At 42.9% G+C, this 23,757-nt stretch overlaps 1 protein-coding gene across 1 annotated transcript in view; it reads left to right on the top strand.

The window, feature by feature from the left end:
* Positions 1–23,757, top strand: part of LOC132983415 (low-density lipoprotein receptor class A domain-containing protein 4-like) — a 223,958-nt gene that overhangs the window by 19,153 nt on the left and 181,048 nt on the right. The window contains exon 2 of the mRNA XM_061049705.1: positions 12,239–12,344. The gene's annotated coding sequence lies outside the window, so the exon portion shown is untranslated. The remainder of the gene's footprint in view (positions 1–12,238; positions 12,345–23,757) is intronic.

Here is a 23,757-nt window from a genome sequence, read left to right as displayed (position 1 = left end):
AGATGTCACCGATGATCCGAGGATTCAGTAATCATAAAGCATTATGGTAATGTTTGTGCTGTAAACGACGGTTTCTTTAAAACCTGCCAATTTAATGGACGTGAAAACATGTGAAGTCTGTTATTTAGATCCAATCAAAAGTGAGCTCTCTGTAGTTTCAGCCCGATATAAACTGGTATGATAAAACTCCATCGTAAACATGTTGTTTGTCCGCCTGTGTGTTTTTGTTTACTATCCCTGGTCTTCCTGGTAACGGGCCAACGTGAACCCACTGCTGTGATCACACTCTCAGTATCTTCAGAGCGTACACAGACCTGTCATGCTGGCTCATATGTTTGAATCTGAAATCACAGACACTGTTTATTAGAGCATTTCTGTAAAGACGTGTGATGTGCTCAGAGAAAACACAATCACGCTACATATAGTTGGTTGTTGTTGAGTTATTTTAAAGAGATCAATGAGCACCTGATGTTTGTGGGTTCTCCAGTTAAAGCCATCAGCCGACTGCAGGATGTCATTATCAGTACTGTCACAAACATTTTGAGTCTTACACAGACGCCACAGATGAACTCTTACGAGTCATACAGATGATTGGATTTTGTTTTCACCTCTAGGTTTATGGTTTTTGGAATTACAGGTAGGTTACAACGGCTGTTTCGTCATGAGCCGAGGAGCCGGGCGAAGATTTCTGCCTTTTAGTAAGGCAGTTTTTTTCTTACCACTGTAACTTTTGCTGCTTTGCTAAAGTGCTCATGATGGATAGGCCGAATCTTTGTAACATAGCAATAAGTAAGGTCTTCTTACCTGCTCTTTTGTAATGTTAAAAGACAAAGAGTAAAGTCTTATTACCTCGAGATAACACTTGTTATGAGTTGACGCTGTACAAATAACATTTGATTGATTGAACTATAACTCAAACTTCGATTAAATAAATTCCGTTCCTCTGGTTAAAGATCCAGTTTTTCTTTTTAGCCCATTCCTCATCTCCGACCTACCTCTTCTAACTTTCTTCTTTTTTTTTTATTTTGGCATCACAAACATGAAAACAACAAGTTTTTTTCTAACTCGTTCTGCAGTATGACTTCTGCATGAGCAAACTGTGTGATATCACTGCTGGAACATTATAGATATCAATGGAATATACAGTATGACAATGGCCTTTACTTTGGGAGACAAACCTGAATCCATCTACTTTGGTTCATTGACATATAATCTTCTGATATTTTGTGTAAATCACATCCATTACCCTTGTTGGTTTTGTGAATCAAACCAGGAGAGCATCCAGGTGAAATCATCTCTTCCAAAAAAAAACCTCTGCTGATGAGTTGAAGTTCAACAACTCCTGCCCTGTGAAAGGAACTATGAATTCTCTGCCCTGTCAAAGCACTGCTCACGCTCCTCAGCAACGTCTTTGTTTTTACACCTTACAGAGAAAAATCAATCTTAAACTTCCACACCGACTTTTAAAACACACACACGTTCATAGATAAGCCGCACAGCACCACAGTCACATGCAGTTATCCAGCGTCTGTACACAGATGCAAAGGTGTTTTTCTACCCTTTAGCAGAACTGATCCATTTGATCCACATGTGATTGAGCATTGAAACCTGCCTCCGCCGCTACCGTCTTCAACTCCTGCCCTCTAAAATAAATGCAGTGTTTTTCCCCCCTCCTGCACTGCCTTTTACCTTCTTTGCCTTTCTTCTCCCCGCTTGCCTTTTTTCCCTCTTGTAACTTTGTGATTCCTTACTCACTTTTCCTCTCCCTCGCCTGCATGGGGTAAATGAGCATACCAATGACTGCCTGCTCTGTCTGCTGTTTCAACTCATTCAGAGCGGAGAGTGAAATTCATCCCTCTTCTTTTTCTGAGAATATTTCCGCATGTATGAGTGGAATGTCAATGCTCTGCCGTGGCAAATTGCTATTCAGATGGACGCATTTGCCCGTCATCAAGACACACACTTTGCGTACACACACACACACACAGGCTCCCTGCTCATTACCCTATCTCCATTGCTGGCCATCAGTAGCATCACCTCTAGCAGCATACATACATCACTTGCCACACAGCATACTCTGTCATGTGTGAAATGTGCTGTGGTTGATCCCTGCCCTGGGAGAGGAGAGACGAGACGAAGAGCGTTTCAGCAGATGAGATGAAGCGCGTTTCTCTGAAGAGGAAGGAGAGGGAGGAGTGGGAGAAAAAGAAAGAAGAAAGAAGTTACAGGAGGGACATGGGAAGGAAAATGGAAAGACCAGGCGAGAGACAGGGCAGAATCATCAGAGGGCTGTGAGGGAGATGAGGAGTTTGTCGGCTGATTTAATGTATAGAGGAATGGAAGAGAGAGGAATAGAGGAGAGATGAGACGAAAGAAAAGTCATGTTGGAAAGGAAAGGAAAAGGTTTTAAGGCCGGGGAAGAGAGAAGTGATAGGGGATACAAAAAAGAGGATTTTATCTATTGATTGATTTTAAATTAAAAAAAAGGACATTTAGATTACTCAAATTATAATCACTTATATCACCTGTTTTTTTTCTTGATAGAAAACAATCGGGCAAATCAAACCTCCTTGATACAAAACTTTGTTTTTCTCGCTTTAGTGTTCCAGTTAAAGTCTTTATATGTGATTTTTCACACTTAAATATCATATAAATCAAGTATATCCTCTGAAAATAACTCTGTGAGTCATGACTGTCTACAATGGGTGTAACACCCGAGTCCCACTGTCTGTGATGTTTTCAGAGTTTTCAGAGTCCTATCTTCACTTTGTTTACATCGCCGGGACAACGGCTGGCTCCTCCCCTCGTGTATAAAAGTTGTTTAATTGAGGGACTAGAGAAAAGAAGAATAACATACTGTACTCACTGCTTAACTGTGTTTCTAGATCACGCTCATTTCAGGTAAATTTACATGCAGTGTGAAGATACGAGCATAATGAAGATCGCTAGCATTAGCATGCTAACACAACAATGCACCGCGAGTTGTATATAAAGCACATAAAGCCTTTAAGACATTGCTTTGAATGTATAGATTTGAGTATAGCAAACCTTTCCAGATCTGTTTCAGCACCATCTCTGAGAAACAAGAGCTGTTGTAACAGCCTACGTCTCTTCCTTTCTGCTTCCCGCTGCACTGCTTTTATTTTGAAAGAATGAAAAAAGGGGACTACCGGTACGTCATAAAGTTACGGGAGTGAATAAAAACAGCTAAAAGATCCAAGAGGTAAAAAAAAAGGTTGATGGTTTAGACATTTAAGACTCACATTGTTTTGGGATATTTAAGAAACATCAGTTTAAGTGACTGAGCGTCTATCAGAAGGATTCTACATCTGATCGTTACCTCTGAGCTCGGACTCAGCCAGTGACGAGGGACAGGAGTCTCTCATCACTGGCTGAGTCAGAGCCCGTAACTATCGCCGGGTGGGGGCCGGTCGAACAGCTATGATTGGCTTAATTGTCATTCAGTAAATCTGACTTGACCAATAGGTGTGCGCAGTAAAAACTATGGGGGAGGAAATAACGTTTCAGTGACAGTGTGGCAGGGCGTCACAACAAACACAACACCCAGAGATTAAGTGTCATCCAGTCACCCCTAGATGATTCTCCGGTGATTAGTCCCACCAGCTCTGCCACAGCAAGGTTGGGCAAATGTTGTTATGCATTGCTTCGGTTGCGTGGTTTAATGCCAGCCTTAACCTTCCACAGCCAACCTACAACACTATCTCCGTTTTTTAGATCAAAATACGAGCAAACCGTGTGTTTACTCTCACATCACTTACAGTAGAGCGGTATGGCAGTAACATCTAATTGGAGGTACAGCCCCGGCTTGTAGGAGGCGGCTGGGTTACAGTTTAGACATATAGCCTCTGACTATCAACGCTGGTTTGAATTATTAAAAGTATTAATAATTACTTTACCTGACTAGTAATTCTGCTAACCGGTGAGAGCGCTGAAGTTCATCGTTTAATCGGTTAATAAGGCACGTCTTCAGAGCGAACACACAAATGAAGAGCAACTATTCACGCTTTCTCTCCACACTCATCATTTCCACCTTAACTATATAAACTTTGAATTATTAAGAAAGGTGTCGGGGCGTCGGTGGCGCAGCGGTTAGTGCTATGTATCGAGGCTGTAGTCTCCAGTACAGGTCAGGTAAAGATATGGGTGAAGGATGGAGAGGTATAAGAGCTTGTATGAGGAGTTTTTTTTAAAAAAAATTGGTAAAATGGGAAGAAGACAAAGACAAACATTTAAAATTAAGCAAGTCATGATGAATGAAGATTTCGAAAAGAGATGTGCGGTAAAATGTGAAATGGGGGAGATTTTTGACAGGAATCGAAAAGTGTATGAATATGAAGAAGTGAATGACAGCAGGAGGAAGTTTTAAGAGGGATGGAGGGAGTTTGTCTGGGAGGAGAGACTGTAAGAGAGGAGGGATGGATGTTGAGGAAATGAAGGAGAGAGCGAGCATTGAAAGACAAGCACACACACACAGAGAGAGAGAGAGAGAGAGAGAGAGTGTGGCACTGCGCCACTCTGCAGCATCTACACTGACTGACAGCCATAGCCTCACTACTGACTGTCAGTCTGTCTGTACTGTCTGGCTCAATGACTGACTGGTTGGCTGCCTGGCTGGATGCAGCAGTGTCCCCACAGCCTTGCCCTTCTCTCCACCTCCCCCCCACCCACCCACCCAAGCCTCCTTCATCGCTGTCTGTCTCCCTCGCCCCCTCCCTCCCTCCCTGTCTCTCAGCATTGCAGCAAATTGGTCTAGATTAGAGAGAATTCTTATGATTTGACTTTTTTTTTTTTTTTTTCACCTCCTTTAAAAATAGCTGTGAGTGATGCTGTTTTTCCGGCCATGTGTTAGTAAACAACATCTCCCTGCTGAATGTCTCAGCAGTGCAGCAAATGAATCAAAAAAACAGGATCAGCGGTTCGAGCCGGGGAACTCCGGCATTGTGTCTCATCTCAAACGCTGTGTGTGCTTGTTGTAATACAACATTTTAGTCGTCACCACATTTCTCGTCCGACTTTGAGTCTATGTTCTTTTTAAAAAAAAATTTCATCTCACTTCCGACGCTCTCTAAAGTTTGTTTGTGGATAAACAGGAAAGAAATGAAGTTATCATTATCACCTGCAGCGCTTGAGTCGCCCTGACGAGATTAAAACACATTTCATCGCCGCTGAAAGCAACGCAGCGCTTAGACCGACTGATAGCCCATAAAGCACATAAACACTCGTCTGCACGCCCCCCCCCCCCCCCCCCCTCGCTCGTGCATTATTATCCCCCAGAGTGAAGGGAAAGATAAATGACATTGAGATACAGCGGCAGACTTATAGGCTGATAAAGAGACCATAATGTGTCTGACCAAGTGTCCTTCTTCCTCCACTGGGTCATACATGATTATCTTCAGACAGAAGGGACCTTTAGATCACTCAGATAGGAGCGTCACAGCAAACAGGGCCCCGGCTTCACAAAGCGGCTTCACATTTGTTGGCTCTGCTGCTGCAATGCAGCACTGTGTTGTCCTCTCTGCTCCCCCTCTCTCCCTCTCCCTCGTCTTTTTTTTTTTTTTTTTCCTTTCTGTCTCTGCTCTCTCCCTCACTCTGTCTCTCACCCTTATCTCCCTACCGTAACAGGCTTCTTACTTTACACTCCACTTTCTGTCCTCGAGGGCAGTCGGATGTCGAAATGAGTCGATCATTTACCACAATGTAGAACCTGTTGTGGTGTTTCATGTGTGTGTGTGTGTGTGTGTGTGTGTGTGTGTGTGTGTGTGTGTGTGCGTTGAGGGGCGAGAAGAAGGAAGCCTGCAGAGATAAGCTGGGTTAAATTGTGCGTACAAGCTATAAGCTGGCTTTCGTCTGTGAGCAAAATGCACTTTTCTCCTCCTCTGTGGATTTCAGAATATTTTCCGTGCAGTTAAACGAATGAACTTGTGTCTCACCCGCACAACTTTGTCTCCATGTGGAAGTTTCTGAACTCCAGTGTAGTTGATTGCACATCAGACAGCGGCTGCTTTGAACTTCAGTGAGAAAGAAAAAGAAGCAAATGGAGGTGCATATAACTCCCAACAAAGTCTCGACTTAATCATTTTGATGCTGTGGCTGCGCGGCTCTTCAGCGAGGTGAAGCTGTCATATCAACATCTACTAAATGTCAAAATGTTCCTCTGACTGAGTGAACCTCTGCCTCTCTACACCAATCACTGTGTCTCACATGTCAGGCCGGCTGTGTTTGACTGATTCAGTCTGATGCTCTGCCTCATCTGTCCATCCGTCTGTTTTGGCGGGAGGGGGGGGGGGACAAGAGGCGGCCCCTGCAGCTGAGTGCTGAACACAGGGGTCAGCAAATCTGAAGTTCCTGCTTCGTGTTGTTGAAAAGTTTCAGACTTTATTGAATTCTAATCTTTAAGTACAGCTCGCAACGGGGGGGGGGGGGGGGGGAAGAAAATCAACGGGTGACATCACTAAGACTGAGACCCCCCATGGTTCATGTTCATACATCAAATCCATTTATTTGTTCATTGTCATAACTGCAGTGATTGTATGCTGTGCTCAGAAGGCTGTCTCAATACTGAGCCTGAACGCATCCTGTTCAGAAATGAACCAGTGATGCTGCTTTGCTCGTATGGAGGCACAAACCGTGAAGCAGATAAAGTTAGCTTGACTCATTTCAATCTCAAAGTCAAAAACCTTTTGGGCTCCGAGAGCTATGGAGGCATTTGAAGTCAAAATGCCAACGGCCAGGTGGAGACACAAGCTCTAGGTGTTAATGTAATTTTGGTATGAAGAAGGAAAAAGTCTTAAGTCCAAGTTCTGTAACACCTCCACACACACACACACACACGCACACACACACACATGTTGTCTTTTTCTTAGAGACAGCCGTAGGTCTCAGTCGCTGCGAGAGCTCACCTTTTTACCCTGTCTGCCCAATCCCACCCACCTCTGTCTGCTCGTTCCCCCGTCCTCCCCGTTAGCCTCTGTCTCACTGCCTTTTTATTCTCATTATCTCCAGCTCTGTCTCAGTCCCTCCTTTTCTCACTCTGTCACTTTGCCTCTGCCTGCCTCTGTCATTATTCTGCCCACATGTCTAGACTGAAGAGAAAACTTTTACAGTTTGCATGTGGAATATCCGTGTGTGTGTGTGTGTGTGTGTGTCTGTGTCTGTGTGTCTGTGTGTGTGTGTGTGTGTGTGTGTGTGTGTGTGTCTGTGTCTGTGTCTGTGTGTCTGTGTGTGTGTGTGTTCTTGAGTGCTTCAGGTCTAAGTTCAGTCTGCCTTTCAGTTTAAGAGAGGGTTCAGACTGAGAGGCGGACCTGCTGAATGTAAAGACTCGCTATATGAAGGATTCTCATAATCTGAAGCAGCAAAGAGACCATCAGGGCCGTTTCTGTTACAGTACTTAAGGTAAATGAGCGTCTTTGTATGAGGCACTGAACGATTGTACCGTTGTATATTCTGCAAAGGCAAGATAGAAGTAGTGACTGTTATAAGATTGTAAAACTTTTATATTATTGAGTAGGGATGGAACAAAACTGCATATCACGATAAAAGTTACAATTTTCTACTGTTTTTATAAAGAAATGAAATTGAATTATTAATACATATATTTATTTTATTCCTATTCTCTGATGATAAAAATACAAAATATCCTTCTTCCTATTAGATAGATTCAGTCATTTTTAATTTTACTTTTAAAACAATACACATATTGACTATAAAATAAGTGAATTTTGTTAACTTTATGTCATCTAACACAAGTTTTTTTAATTCATGTTTTGAATCAATAGTTATGTGTTAATCCCCATCTTTAATCCTTAAAACAACAATGCATGTCGTCTGCGAGGGGGGGGTTCAAATCCACTTCCCATGACAGGGCTTGGTTTCAGCACCGGGAGCTGTCTGCCGTCTGCAGCGCCGCTCGCTCTCTGTTCCACAGCAGGAAAGTTTTGTGTCTGTCACTGATTGTCACGGCGTTGTTGTTAAGAAAATAATTCATGAAATAAAGGTCACAATCAAAATAATGCTGCGGGCCACTTGCCGAACACTGATTCACAAACACATTTGAAATAGAAGAAGATTTACTCTATTGATCCCAAGCAAGGGAAATTCTGTTTTTACACTCTGTTAATGAGTCATGCCACACACACACACACACACACACACACACACACACACACACACAGGCACAAACAGGATCCTATGGACATGCACTAATGGAGAGATGTCAGAGTGACGGAGCTGACCTGAGCTGCTGGTGGTGGTGGTGGTGGGGGGGGGGGGGGGGGGGGAGTTTGTTGCCTTGCTCAGGAGGTGATCTGGCACCTCTCCAGCCACCAGACCAACTTCCAGATTTGATCCGCACCGGGACTTGAACCGGCGACCCTCCGGTTCCCAACCGAAGTCCCTACAAACTGAGCGACTGCCGCTCAGGGTGATGTGATAATATCGCATACCGTGCTATCGAGCCACCCGTGGTGGGAATTCACCGCGACAGCCCTGGTCAGAGAGTCTGATGCTGCAAACATCGCAGACCAAGGAAGAGCCACTCCATAAAAACCAACAAGGCCTGATTTTAAACCCCATCAGCTCAATGATCTGTAAAATTAAATAAACTTATCTCTACTCTTTTATTGTTACCTGGCACCCCTAAACACTATATTAAACCCTTTTAGATCATATGTACTTAAAGCGTACTTTGCAATTTATTGACATTTGAAGAGTAATTCAAACTCTCCCAGTAGAAACTAAATCCTGGGATCTCTCTATTCCTCACTCTTAATATAGTTAATTGGTCATGGCCTCTTTGATTTCTGTTTTTATTCTCTACTTTTCTCTACTTTTATCTGAGAGATAATAGCCAAGTGGAAATTGGACCCATTTACCCCCATCTTTTTGAAACTGCATTTAGCATAAAGCCTTCTTTATTCCATGCAAGTCAGTCAATGGACATGTGCATGAATCATTTTTTAACATTCTGGGGTGACTTTTAAATGGGAGCACTACTACATTTCATGAAACTAAAAGCATCTTTTAAAGCATATTTTAGCTGCTAGACTTTTTTTACTTGTGTTTTTTTTTTTGTTACATTCAATTTAGCCAAGTCCAGCGAGTGTTTGATTGACATTTCCAAGAAGCCATTCTGCCAAGATTTGTTATTTTGCTGAAATGTGCCTTTGACATTTTTTTGCTCGGAGGAATACCCTGACATTTTGGATATTTTTTTTTTCCAGTTTTTCTTATTTCTTTCTTCAATACGTTGTGACAAAAGGTGTGTGTTCTGACACTTTAGTTAAGTCATTTCATGCGTGAATCTAGCCTGCAGCTAGCTTCACTCATTGTTTTGAATGGGGAAAAAGAAAACGGTGCTAACAGTGTTGTTAGGTGCTGCTGAGGGATGTAGACTTCTTTTCCCCGAGTTTATCAGACGCCAATGTGTAACAGATAGCCCACAGGTGAGATTTGTCATTTAAAAGTTTGATGCAAGTTGATCAATAAAGCACATGGGAGTGAATCAAAGGACCAAAGACAATTCTCAACCATAAATCACAACCACGATTCAGTAAAAATTGAGCAGATTCTTCACAGGGCACGCAATGCCCGAGATCAGACAACACAATGTATTTGCCTGTTGTGATGTCACTGTTTCAGATTAGGCGATCACAGAGCCATAAACGCCGTGACTTGACAGACAGACATGACAGACTACAATCTGGTACCAGAAATTGTGCGACCAAAGCGATGACGTTGGAAGGAAGAGGAGCTGGGCTCTCTGTCTCACAGTTCCATCTTTGTCATGATTTGGTTTTTGTATTTGAGTTTCCCTGTTTTATCCCAGTGTTGCTGGTTTTTCCCTTGTGTGTTTCCTAGTTTTGTCTTCAGTGTTTTCTGTTTTGTTTTGTCTTGTCATTTATTATTCTTGAGTTCTGTGTGTCTTCAGTGTTTCATGTATTTTATTTTGTAGTTGTCCTCAGTGTTTCTCGTGTTCATTCCTTCCTCTGTGTGTTTCCCTCCAGTGTCTTCACCTGTGTCATTAGTCTCACCTGTGTTTGATTCCCCCTGTGTCTATTTAGTCTCTGTGTTTCTTCCCTTCTGTGTCAGTTCATTGTTGTTTGTCGTATGTTGGAGTGTCAGTGTTTCCTAGTGTTTCTCAGTTTGGACATTTTGATAGATAGTTTTAGTTTTTGCCTTTTTGTTTAAATAAATAGTTTTATTAGTTTATTCTGCACTTGGGTCCACCTCCCTTGTTTTACACACCGAACCGTAACAATCTCGCAGCATTAACTTCATCATTCTGTGCTCTTATTGGCCAACGCATCATAGACGTGCAGGGAAATTAAAAATAATGCATAACTTGCTGTCCGGAGGTCTTCCAGCGTCCCAAATGTTGCCTTGGTTGTCATTCACTATGACGCACTACAAGGGATGAAGCAATAGAGTTTTCAGGGACAACAGATCCCCAAAGCGTACGTCTGTGGGATAGAATCATGATAATAACCTTTACTCAGTCATCAGTATCAAAGTGTCTAGTAGGAGTGTAGAGACTCACCGCACATGGGTGTCTTATTAAAGCTTCAGTTCATACAATGTCAGAATATTTGTATGGATCTAATCTTTCGTCTCTTGGACAAGTAATAAACACAAGAACATTTTGAATAACGTATACAAATGTGCGTCTGATGGCTTTGCATCGCACCGATCAAACCCCACACAAACGTTCTGTATTTGAATGAGACGTCCCTGAACTGGATCCTACTGCAGTGGTTCCCGAAGTGGAGGTCATAAGACACTTAGAGAGGGGGGGGGGGGGGGGGGGGGGGTCACAAGATGTGCCTTCCAAAAACACAAACAGATATTTAGAATTATTTAAAATGAAACATTTGTCCCATTATTGTGAAAATATATACTCCATATACCATTTAATAAGATTTATAGTGAAATCACAGCAATGTGTAAAAAGTTTTTTTTTAAATGAAAGTTTGAACATGACTGCAACAATGAAGGTGTTTGTTGGTGTTTACACTTAAAAAACACACAGACAGACATCACCTGTGTGTGTTTTTATAACATTGTTAACACATTATGTCCACTCAGTGCTCCAGCACATACATGGAGATTACTCGTCTTTCTTCATTTTTAGAACAAAATCCTGGTTTTTAAGGATGCTCTGTTCTTTAGTGTTGTTCTAATGCCAGTGTGTACGTGTGCGCGATGTTATAAGCTTTAACCATCTCCAAGGACCCCTGTGGGGGTCCCCATGGGGTCACTGGCCAACTGTATGTATCAGGACTGTATTTCTGGTTATTTTTTGATTATTCATCGTTTCTCACGTTTTACGCTTATTAATTAAGGATCCAGTGTATTACAAGTCTAATGGTGTGTTCCAACTTGAACTGGGGTCCGGGTCCGGTCGCCTGTTCTGTTTTGAAATCGAATCCAAGTTGACAAAATACCTGTCGCCTCTCTTACCAAACTTTTAGCTCTCTCCCTGTATTGGCATTCAGCAGGGACAGGCATGGCATTGTATCTCATTGCATCTCATTGTATTCAGTGCTGACTGACACTTCCTCCAATTACGATGACAAGCATTTCTAGAAGCAGACTGTGATAACATTATTAACATCTTGGCTGAATTGAAACGTCTTTTCAATGTTTTGTGTTTTTGTTTTATTTAAAACCGCTTTTACTGATCACAGCACGTCACTTTCAAGTGAATCTGTTTTACTGGCTCACGTAGAGCTTTACAAGGTTACCAGCTTAACACTTTTTGATCAGGACTTCTCTTGCTTAGTGCTAGTAGCTTGTAAAAAAAAAAAAGTAAATGTATTAGTAGAAATGAGTGTCTGTAATGTTAGGCCATTGAACCTCTAGCTGGTGTGAACATTCAAACACATGGATCCAAAAGCCTTTTAACCATCGAGTACAAGATCGAGTGGAGGGATGGACGGATGGCTTGGGAGTTGGAATGGCCACACACTGCCCCATGACCTGCAGACTCCTCCCTACCTTGATTGACTCCACCCCCTGCAGTCTTAGGGAAGCTTTAGGCTTGAGATTTTTTTAACCAGCTCATTAAAAACACGTGTAGGATTCCTGTAACCCAAAGTGTAATGCTTCACTATATAGCATTGTGTTCCTTTCTTTTTATAATTCTTACCAAACGCACTATCATGTCACAACAGTTTGGCAGATGACAATTCAACTTCTTTTATTTATTCCATTCAACTTCCAGGGCTCAACCAGGCGCGTGATTGAGGGACTGTGACGGACGCACAGAATGCCAGTTTGGGTCCAGTTTGACACACAGGAAGTAATCGATCTCCAACCACATTATCTAGGTGAGTAAGTCCGACTTCAATTTAGTACCATTTCAGTTGGACTAATATACAGTATTTACAGTGTTCACTGCTGGAACTTCCTGTCCTGCTGACAGCCTGTTTACGAGTGACATTGGCCGGATCTGTCCCTCAGCCACACAGACAGGAGTGTGTTCCCATGCTGTGCGGTTTGCAATGCGGTCTACACACTCAGACAGGACACTGATGAGAAACCTGACCTTCACTACGTTAGAGGTGGTGTGAGTGTGTGTGTGTGTGTGTGTGTGTGTGCGTGCGTGTGTGTGTGCATGTGTGTACGTGTGTGTGTATGTGTGTATGTGTGTGTGTAGAGATGACAGCACAGTGTGTTATAGTACTTACTTGTCAGATATAGGGCGAGGGTGGGAATGGATTTATAATAAGTCTGCACAGAAGGATGATGAAGCGTGTGTGTGTGTGTGTGTGTGTGTGTGTGTGTGTGTGTGTGTGTGTGTGTGTGTGTGTGTGTGTGTGTGTGTGTGTGTGTGTGTGTGTGTGTGTGTGTGTGTGTGTGTGTGTGTGTGTGTGTGTGTGTGTGTGTGTGTGTGTGTGTGTGTGTGTGTGTGTGCCTCCCTGCTTGCCTGCACATCAGTTCTCAGGTCAGCAGTTTAGGTCTCTCCACTCCGGGCTGTTGTGAACGGTCTCTCTGACTAATATTCGAATGTGTTTGTCTGATCTACATTTAGTTTTTTATTCAGTTTAGGAAGTGGAAGTAGGAATATTTGCCATCATATTTTTTTTTTCTGAAGTAAATACATAAACACATCCCCTGGCAGTTGAGTAAAATACTGGGGGGCCATGCTAACACTAAACAGGAAGAGAAAGCTTTTGGAAGTATTAAACCTAAAAGCGCCAAAGTTCTGCCCACAAACACAAGAATGTGAAATATCTAACCGGACAAGTCAATGAACGAGCATCAGGAGAGGAGTGCTGCACACATTGTCATTGCTAATTAGCTATTAGTACAGCTACCTCACTAGCTTTGGCCTGTGAAAGACTCTAAGATTACCTTTTTTATTTATGCATTTGATATTTGATTGCTGTTTGGATGGAAGGAGAATTTCTCCAAATATGCAAAAATACTTAATTTTTTTACTGACTCAAGCTTAAAAAAACTCTAAATCAAAATGACCTTTTATTTATTTCCACATGCTCTTTTGTTAAAATGCTTAAAAGTCTTGTTTACATCATAACTTGACTATACGTATACAACATGGACGTTTTCTCAGTGAGGTGTTTTGAAGCAGAACGATGGTGGTTGCCGTATTGGAAATGCTATCTCCACCAAACTTTTGATCAATCCAGAAACATAAAGGCATAAAGGTGGACAGAGGTAAGCCTGTAGCCTGTAGCCTTCGGGCAAATGGCTACAACTAAAAAAACTTAAAAAGGCCACTCGTGCTACATGGTCGCTGGGCATCTAGCTAGGCTGGTTTATGAGCTTGGGTTAATAACGCTGCACTGTAGTTCCACTTTTAGCTAGTTGCTTCTAGCCCTTCTTAAAGAAACAATTTAGAAAAGTTTGCAGGACTTAAGTGACAGTTGAGGCAACTTTTAACCCTGTCGTCTCAAATGTGACACCGTCCAGGTTAGCTTGTTGGCTAGGAAGAATAAACGCTTTTTTATGCTGAATAAATATGGAAGTCAGCAAGATGAGAAATGAAAGTGATTTGGGGCTAAATGGTTATGAAAAGAAGAACGAGATTTAAATAAAAATGTTTTTTAATGAAAAAAATATATTAATCAAATTGTATTTCTTTTGAGTTTGACTCTTTCTCGAAAACTTTTCACCTTCGATTATCTACTTCTCTTGTTATCTAAATTATCTAATTTTCTTTATTGAGCACTCTTCTAAATGAAATAATCTGCCTTTAAAACGGGGACTTTTAAGAGTCCCAAATCCAAAACTGTGCATTTTGAATCCACACTTCCTGAGGTATGTGAACACTTCCAGCAGAGCTTCATATGGCTCCCTCTTGTGCACAGTATGAATACAGACTACCATTGTTCCCTCCTCAAAAAAAAAAACAACACCTGCTGTGACAAAGCACTGAGAGTTCCGCTTTCTTTGATCGGTTTTATCAACAAGACCACCTAGAGAATTGTATTCTAACGTTGATGAGCAGCCTCAGTGTGTGTGCACATATATATCAGCGTGTGTCTTCTTCCTAGATGTGTCAAATACATTGTTCCCTAAGTGTGTTGCTCACGTCGGTTATTGATGGGGATAGTTTTTGAGTAATCTACGGATCATCGAATGATAGAAATCACCTCCAGTTGCGTCAGAATCAGCTTTAAGCCGAGTTTTAAGAAAACATGTCATTTATCTGGGTAGTCTGAAAATAAAAAGTCATGAAGAAGAATGACTTCAAACTAAGTAAATTATTGACATAACTCCCTCCTATCCTCCCAACCTCCTCCCCCCCCCCCCCCCCCCCCCCCCCCCCCCTTACACGGCGTCCTTTAATTAGCAGTTGTCAAAGCAGCACGGTTATGACACCAAACTATTGTAGGAAGAATTATGACAGACGCTGTCAATCTTGGAGTGTTAGAATAAACACACCCTTCATCATGTAATAAATATCATCATTTACTGTAAGCCTCTTTGATTTATAGCTTTGCCTCGTGGCTATGTCTGTGAGCTTTTGTAATGCTGGGCTTGTCGAGAGGATTTAACATCAACCTGTGAACATCACCGAGCAAGTGTTTTAAGCCCCTTGTTGTGAGAGAAAAGATATATATTTAAATATTTAGTCAGAGAATTCTCAACATATCTGACTTTGATTATTTACATGTGGAAAACTAAAGATAGATTTTGGCTGATTTAAACATTGAAGAAAGAACAAATATCTTAAATTCCAACCTTCGGATGTTTAAAAAAGAATCCTCCTTCCCTCACATGCTGTAGGTCTAGGTATGTCTTTATTTCTGTTAAGGAAATACCTCAGACGTGGTTATGTGATTGATAAAATGTTCTTTTGTCATCAGGGAGCAAAGGGCTCAGGTGCCTGCTTCTCTTGATTTTTCAATTATTCTTCCTCCTCCTCCTCCTCCTCTTCTTTCTTGCTCTTTTCTTCTTCATACCCAGAAAGGAGCATTCCCATGTATGCATGTAAACCAAGCTTTGCGTAACGTGATCTTAAAAAAACATTCAGAATGTGAGCTACAGCAGATTGGTTGGTCCCTTCTGGAGTCATCAAACTGTCCAGTGGATCTTTCTCTGATGTTTTTCTTCATAACTGACCCTAGTTCACGTTCCAACTTAACATGCACTCACAGTCATCTCACATCCACACGAGGCAGCTCAACATAATCACCATGTGCCATTATAGGGAGTTGTGATGCAAATCGGGCATCTTAAACATACTCAAGGATTGCTTTTATTTAACACACCTATCATCAACTCAGAGGTATTTCCATGATATGCAACTTTCACACCAGACTTCTTGCATTGCACGTCACCGTTGTCTTCTTCGTCAAACAACCTCCAGTCATTGCTTTTCCTGGTCATGGCCGACATGGTGCTTGTTCGACAGACTGTACTGTGATTGTTCTGCGCTCTCACCTTTTTTGAGTTACGGTGTCCCTTGACATTCCCTCGCTGGCCTGCGCTCGCACCGCTCCAGGACTAACCGGGCCTGAGCGCGGTTACCTCTCGTGCATAATGTCGTAATACAACGCATGAATGGCTTTGCGTAATTATTATGAGGCGCGCTTTGTTTACAAGAGAGGCGGACTTGAAAATAAGAAAATAAAAGCGACGCGGAGTTGAGTCTGTGTCCGCACATCGCAAAACAACACAGAGAACATGACCGTTACTTTAATGACTTCACGGCTTATTTTGAGTCCTTTCAGTCAGATGCAGCCACAGCACTCCGGGATTTCTCCGTAAAACATAATGAAGGCCGTTCACGTTGTGCGCCCGCGCTTGTGCTCGTGCATGAACTGTACCTGCCGAAGCACACCTCTTCAGAGCGTGCCAGGGCAGAGGAAGTGTGTCGTTGTTTGAGCAGGGATTGGAGCACTCACACTCGTCAAACGAACTGGACTTTCGGGGTGGAGTGTGATGAGGCACGGTACAGATTGCCGAGTGTGAGTGCGCCCTGAAACATGCATGTGCAAGTCGTGCAACATTAAACGAATAATGACATCAGCTGCAAGTGCTCGTACCCAATCCTTACACAGACAGAAGAGAAAGTGTGACTCGGCTGTTAAATTCACAAAAATAGATGACTGTAGATTCATTTGAAGAAAAAGTCTCTGTTTTTTTTTATCTCTCACTTCTCTAAGAACCTACTACTTCCCCTTAAACTTTGAAACACACACACACACACACACACACACACACACACACACACACACACACACACACACACACACACGAATAAGAACCCTACCTCTTCCTTCTATCGTGTCCTGCTGTGAGCTGATGACTTGACATGAGTCACTATCAGATGTAATCAGACTCTTAGATGGGTTCTTCTTTCCCACACACACGTACACATGGCACACAATAACACACACACACACACACACACACACACACACATGTTTACACGTACTGACTCATCACTTCATACAAACCGCAGAATATCTCACAATGGGTTCATTGTGCTTGTGGGTGTTGTAGTTACTTGGATGTGGGGGGGGGGGTTATCAGGTGTGCTCTGTAAGCAAAATGCAACACACGTTTTACACACACACACACACACATGCAAAAGTAAGTTTGTGCTGTGAGTCGATCGTCTCAAAGTGTGTTATTAATGCCGTGTTTAAGGTGGAAACTTTTCACAGAATAAAGAAATGAAAAGAGTAAATGAAGGAATGACACACCTCCATGTAAAACCGTAAAACAAACCACCACATTCCTCGGTTCTACACGCTTTATTTTCTCTCCTTTCACACAGTCAGCCCCACCCTGTTCTCTGGCTGGCCTCGCACAGTAAGAGGGGAGAGCAGGGAAGAAAAGATAAGCAAGAGGAGGGGAAGATGGAAGGAGAGACGCAGCCACACACAGAGAAAACAGACAGGCAGAGATATTAGATGGAAAGAGAGCCGTAAAGAGAGAGAGAGAGAGAGAGAGAGAGAGAGAGAGACGGGGAGAGGTGGAGGGAGGTGTGGAGACGGAGCCCTGTTTGGACTCCAACAGATGGTCGGTGTTATTGGTGCAGGCAGCTCCTCTTTCTGCCGTCTCCTCTCACACAGACTGCACTTACAAAACATTCAAAAACTCCGTCCAACAGCCTCTGATAAATCATTAGTACATAATTAGCATCTGAAAAGCTCACTCGCAAAGTAAGTTATGAACAGGAATAAAATACTACTGAAGCGTGGATACAAATCGTCCTATGATATGATATGACATTTTACAATGCAGACAACACAACACAATGCGACAATCCACTAGTAAAGAGGTAGAGGTAAAAGGCCGATGTGATCCTAAATACGGATGTGCGCACTCAGTTGATGAAACAGTTAAATGTCATCAACGTCGCTAGTTGGCACCAGAATTACTAGTAGGTAAAGCTGCATATTTTGGCCTCACATGCCGTTGAAATGTTATGCTCAAACTGCAGTGCAGCCACCCACCACTAGCTGGGGCTGTAGCCATAGACTGGTTGCATCTCCGGTTAATGGACCCGCTCTACAACCTGCATGTAAACAAGCACAGTTAAAGTCTTAATATGTGATTTTTCACACTTAAATATAATATAAATCAAGTATATCCTCTGAAAATAACTCTGTGAGTCATGACTGTCTACAATGGGTGTAACACCCGAGTCCCACTGTCTGTGATGTTTTCAGAGTTTTCAGAGTCCTATCTTCAGTTTGTTTACATCGCCGGGACGGCCGGCTGACTCCTCCCCTCGCGTATAAAAGTTGTTTAATTGAGGGACTAGAGAAAAGAAGAATAACATACTGTACTCCCTGCTTAACTGTGTTTCTAGATCACGCTCATTTCAGGTAAATTTACATGCAGTGTGAAGATACGAGCATAATAAAGATCGCTAGCATTAGCATGCTAACACAACAATGCAGCGCGAGTTGTGTTGGTTTCATGCTGGTGCTCAAGGGCGACATCTGCTGGATGAAAAAATAAAGCCTTTAATGGATAGCCTCTGTAGGAGCAGCATGATCTGGCAGTACTTTGATGGAGGCTTCATCAGGTTAAAGTGGCATACTGACCGGCGCAATGTGTAACCACCTATAGCACTTGTACGTGGGTGTTATGCTGCCGGGAGGATCGGAGGCTGGTGGTGCCGGCCAGCAAACCAAAGGACATTGTTTGAGTGTTTTCTTATCTTTAGACTAATCAGTTGAATTTTAAATGTTGGTTTAACAGACTGGGAAGCTAGCCGACTGGGAACATCCCTCTCTCAACAGAACAGCTCTATTCACTTTCACGTGTTTGGTCTAAAGTAGCCAAGGTCGTTTGAGTCAACTATTTGTCAAAGGTAGTTTGGGTTGGGTTCATTTTTGTTCTTTCACATTCTTGTGGTTTGACTTTGGCTCATCGGGGAAGGTTTTTGTTAAATAGGCCATTCATCAGCTCTTCTGATGCTGTTAAACACACAAAGGCTTGGAACTGTGCGTTCAGCCCTCGAGAACTGCCGGAGTAAAATAGCTCCTCAATCCCCACCCAACAAAGCTAATCAGTTCCATTCTTCCAGACAGGATCTCTCCTCCAGGCTGCGTCCCACGTCTTTCCCTTTCGCACCGCTGAACCTTATTGTCAGAGCTCACCTGGGACTGCACGCATGTGGAAAACGCCTGTTTACCAGTCATAGGGTATTCATAGGGGTGGGGGACTCAGCCGTTGTGACATGTCATAACTTAAACTGTTTAGGATCCTATCAATAGAAAAAAACACTGTAAGGTGTCAAGCATGAATTCCTCCACTGTGCTGAGCTTCTTTCTTTTTATTTTTTTTTTTCAATGAATTGTACGCAGCAACTGAAAACAAATTTCTAGACAGAGGTTTAGAGGCATAAAAATACTCCAGGGACACATTCAGCAGCATATAGATGAGAGATGAAATGAATTTTGAATAATATCCACTGGGAAATTGCACTGTTGCAGAAAGCCGATGAATCATAGACAAGAATCAAAAGGTAGACCAGACTGAGACAGACAAGAGTTAAAAGAAGAGAAGAAGATGTTTCAATTGATATATATTTATATACAGTATATTTTAAACTTGGCAGTGTCGTCAATGTGAAACGAAGCTTATTTAAGACTATTCTCTGAATTCTGCAACTACGAGTCGATTATTAATCAGTCAATTCAAAGAAAGTAGTCAAATCATTATCAGATCATTCATTTTTAAGCCTTTTTTTTATCAGATAGGACACCTGAAGAGAGACAGGAAATGCTGGGAGGAGAGAGTGGGGACAGGCATGCCAGGGCCAGCTCCGAACCCACAGGCGCTGCGGCGAGGATTTTAGCCTCTGCACATGGGGCGCTCGACATAACTGTTTGGCTATCTGGCGCCCCAGTTGTTGTTTTGTTTTGAGTTATATTTTTGCGCGATTGGATAGGACAGCGGAAGATAGACATGAAACGTTGGGAGGAGAGAGGCGGGACGACATCCACCAAAGGGCCGAGGTCGGATTAGAACCCACGGCCGCTGCGACGAGGACTGCGGCCTCTGTACACGGGGCCCGTTTCATTACATCTAGGACGACACCCCAGCTTTTAAAAAATATAATAACACAGTATTTATCACCTCTGTAACCCTGCTGGCATTTTCAGGTGTCTCCACATCAGGACATAACCAGGATACGTCATAAATCCGGTTCTCACCAGGAGATTAGTGTTTATGTAAACACACTCCTGTGTTTATTGGCATGCTGTTCTGTTTGCAGAAGTCTCGTTTTTTTTTTTTTTTTAAAGCTCCTTAGAGTTGCCAAAGTCTGGCTGCAGGAGCTCTTGTTGTTTCTTGAAACATTTTTGACAGATTTTTTTTTTCAGAGTTTTAGGGATGGATACCCACCAATGCCACGTTGCCAAAGGATAATGGTGAGCGCAAAATAGCATCTGTTGTCAGATGAAACTGCTGACAGGCACCAGAATCTAAAGCAGATCATCCCCTCACTTTTCAAACCTTCCAAAACTCTTTTTAAGAGTTTTGTCATTCTGTCTTAAGAGAGAAACACACACACACACACACACACACACACACACACGCACACATATTCTGATAGTGTCTGCTTTCTACCCAAGCCACGTTCTCCTGTGCTGCAGATCTGCCTGCTTGACAACTCTGATAACACCAGGCTGCAAAACCTAGCGCAGCACAAATCATTTCACTACTCATCCACACACACACAGGATTACTGTTTGGAGGCCCGTCTCTGTATGGATGTGTGTGTGTGTGTGTGTGTGTGTGTGTGTGTGTGTGTGTTTCATGATGACATTGATTGGCAAAAGCAGATCTGTGCTCTGGCTCCCCGCCTGGCCCTATCAGATCTACACTTGAACCTGCCTGCTGTCGATGCGTACGACTCCTGGAGAAGGAAACCGTACGTCTGATAGTGAGCACTCTCTCCCTCTCGTGCTGTATGGTTATCTCTCATAAATACGATGCATTTCTCAGGGAGGAACAGATCAGCTCCTTTGCGCGGACGGCAGACAGCTCTGATGCATTTCATCGTACTAATCGTTATCATTTTTGAAAGGTTGATTTATGCAGTCTCTAAGAAATTCCAGCACCTTGGCAGAGCAGGGTCGAGTTGAGCTGCTGCTTTACCGCAGCAGAGCAGGAGTCCAGGCTTTGGCTGCAGATATGAGACACGTCCTGTCCTGAACTCTTTGGTATGCGGCGGCAGGCCGCAGAGAGGGAGGAAGAGTGGAGTAGCAGATTGTTAAAAAACAGGAGAGTCTGAATAAGGTGCCACAGTTTTAGCTTTACTTTTGTGCAGGACAGAAAAAACAAGATGACAAGATACGCTTGTCGATTTAAAGACTGATTGGCTCTGCAAGCATGAAAATACTCTCAGACAAACCTTCAGAAAAGGATCAGAGAAGTCACCACAAGCCCATGGCTATAACATGTTTATACCGTGGTTCAGAGCAAAACAGACAGTGTGACCAAAGCGTGGGATTCAGTTGTCCATCGGGCATGAGAATTGGGATTTTTAGGAGAGAAGCCAGGGTGTGTGATGCATGTGTTTCAGAGGTCATGCTGCTTCCACCCCTGCATGACTTCACACACACACACACACACACACACACACACACACACACACACACACACACACACACACACACACACACACACACACACACACACACACACACACACACACACACACACACAGCACAGCACAGCACAGCACAGAAAAGGTCAGACTAACCTGGTGCTTTGTCACACTCTGCTTGTGTTTCAGAGGTTACAAACACACACTTAAAAGAGTCACACAACCACATAGAAGCTTCTCAAGTCTAAGTGAGACACAGAGACGTGTTTGAAGTTTTTTAGATCTGAGATGAAACACAGAGAGAGATAAAGAAAAAAAAGTGAAAGGTAGGAAGAATGACAACGAGGTTTGAGTGGGGTGAAAGTTGTGACGAGGTCAATGAGGCTTGTTTGAATCAAAGCACGGTGTGTGTTAGTTCTTCAAGGCAAAAAAAAAAAAAGAAGCAAGACTAGTGTGGGAGAGGAGGAGCAGGAGGCAGAGATGTAATGCAGAGAAAGAACAGAGGAGTGAATAGGCGTGGGGAGACAGAGGAAGAAACGAGGACTGCTCTTTTGGAGACGTTCAAAAACTTTTCTGCATTCAAATAATTTAAAATCCAGATTTTGTAAGTGAAAGAGCATATGGGATAATATGTAGGAAGGATTTCTCCTCGCGTTCCTGTTGTCCCACACTTCCTTGCCGCTGAGGTGGAGGTCGGAGCAGGCCGTGGGTGAATGAGGAGAGCGGTAGCTGTTGGGACGACACGGTCCAATGGTGTTTGTATTTGTAGAAACAAAGCAGCAGAATGAAGCCAGAGTGGATGTTCAAAATCACTGCAGTTCCTCAATTGTCCACTTGAGGCTCGTTGCAAAAAACACCCAATAACACCCCATGTTAAAATGTCCACGTTTACAGCCTGAACAGGACAAGTCTTTATTGGTACACACTCCTGGGATGAATTTTTCTATAACTTTTTTTATGAAGCCTAACCTCCGCGTGTGCTGCGTTCTGTCCGTGCAGAGCGTTCCGGCGCTAATCACACCCTCTGGCCACGCCCTCTGGTCACGCCCTCTGGCCACGCCCTCTGGTCAGTGCTCATGTTTTCACAGGATGCACCTTGGTCTGTCTTTGCCAGAAGCGCCACTCGGATCTACTCCGAGCCAACACGGCTGAGTCTATTTTCAACAGTTAAGATGAAACAGAGCAGTTTCTAGAGCCTTTTTTAAAAAAAACTTTCAAGCAGACAGCTGCACAGAAACACGGGCTCCAGTGTGACGTTTCATATTATTATTATAATCAGGCCTTGAATATAGTAAAGCTAAAAAAGTCTCTGTACTGTAAATCCATGAAAATATGTTCTATATCTATGCCTTATTGTGATTTTTAGGACTTTTTCCAGTGATTTCATACTGCAGCTGCACACTAAATAACAAGTGCAATAGTGTGAATGTAATAATTAACTTGTACAATTTGCTTTGCACAAATCGATTGCATTGTAATTGGTGTGTAGCGTGAGAAATAAGAATTTGACACAGCATCAAATAAAAGTGATTTGAGACGACCAACACCATAACGCAGCCAATAGATGTCTGTATTGTACTGGTACCACACCAGTACTGTTGTACTCTGTCTGTATTGTACTGGTACCACACCAGTACTGTTGTACTCTGTCTGTATTGTACTGGTACCACACCAGTACTGGTGTACTCTGTCTGTATTGTACTGGTACCACACAGTCGAGCTGAGGCAAAATTGTTTAAAAAAAAAAAAAAAAAAAAAAGCCTGCAAAATACTGGAGTTACTCATTGGTCATTAATTGTGCAATCTTTTTCTTCTGTTACTGCTGCAGCCCTGTCTTGTGAGAAAATGTGGATTCGGCATTCAGTTAATAAGACGGCAGTGGGAATGTTGGGCTCCTGTCACCAGCTTTGACTTCGACTCCACCCTAGTGGTGGAACTGTTGTTTTGTGGGAAAAGGGGTGGAACAGGTTATCTCCTCGCACTAACCACAAACTGCCTCTCAGCTCGGATAATGTGTTGGAAGGAGACAGGCAAGGGCAGGCCAGCCAGAGGTAAAGAGAGGAAGACAGGTGATGCAGAGTAATCAGGACCCCTCAGGTATAGTTATGAAACGACTGCTTCATGCCAGATCTCAGGAAAATGTTCATTAATGTTTCATTCAACACTCAGGTTAATTGAACGTACCAGGGACGGCT

The sequence above is a fragment of the Labrus mixtus genome, chromosome 11, assembly GCF_963584025.1.
Source record: "Labrus mixtus chromosome 11, fLabMix1.1, whole genome shotgun sequence".
NCBI lineage: Eukaryota > Metazoa > Chordata > Actinopteri > Labriformes > Labridae > Labrus > Labrus mixtus.
The sequence above is the reverse complement of the archived record's forward strand: the minus strand, read 5'-3'. Positions and strand labels throughout refer to the sequence as shown.